Source organism: Penaeus monodon, chromosome 27 (genome assembly GCF_015228065.2).
Source record: "Penaeus monodon isolate SGIC_2016 chromosome 27, NSTDA_Pmon_1, whole genome shotgun sequence".
Taxonomy (NCBI): Eukaryota; Metazoa; Arthropoda; class Malacostraca; order Decapoda; family Penaeidae; genus Penaeus; species Penaeus monodon.
The window spans coordinates 1,711,779-1,712,162 of NC_051412.1; positions in this window are offsets into that span (position 1 = coordinate 1,711,779).

Here is a 384-nt window from a genome sequence, read left to right on the forward strand (position 1 = left end):
GATACCAGATGCATATAGTATGTCACTGTAATACTGCCTTTTCCCTACCATTTCCTTGTTTCAGCGTTTCGAAACAAAGCATCGCCAGAAGCGGATCGGATGAGACGACCACAACCGGGCCCATCCTACAACACAGTGCACGTCGAACTCACATGAGCGTCAGTATTTCCCTGTGATTACCGGTACCTTCCGTGAACTGAAACCACAGAGCCATCAGCGAGTGAGAGAATAAAAAATGAACCATCGATCACAGTAAAGAGGAATAAGATGATTTTCTGTCAATCTGCTTTTGTGTTGTCAAGACGACAGAGTTGATGACGTCAAAGATTTGTCAGTCGCCAAAGAGCCCGAGTTTCTATTGGAGAAAACCTGGAACTAAGCAAA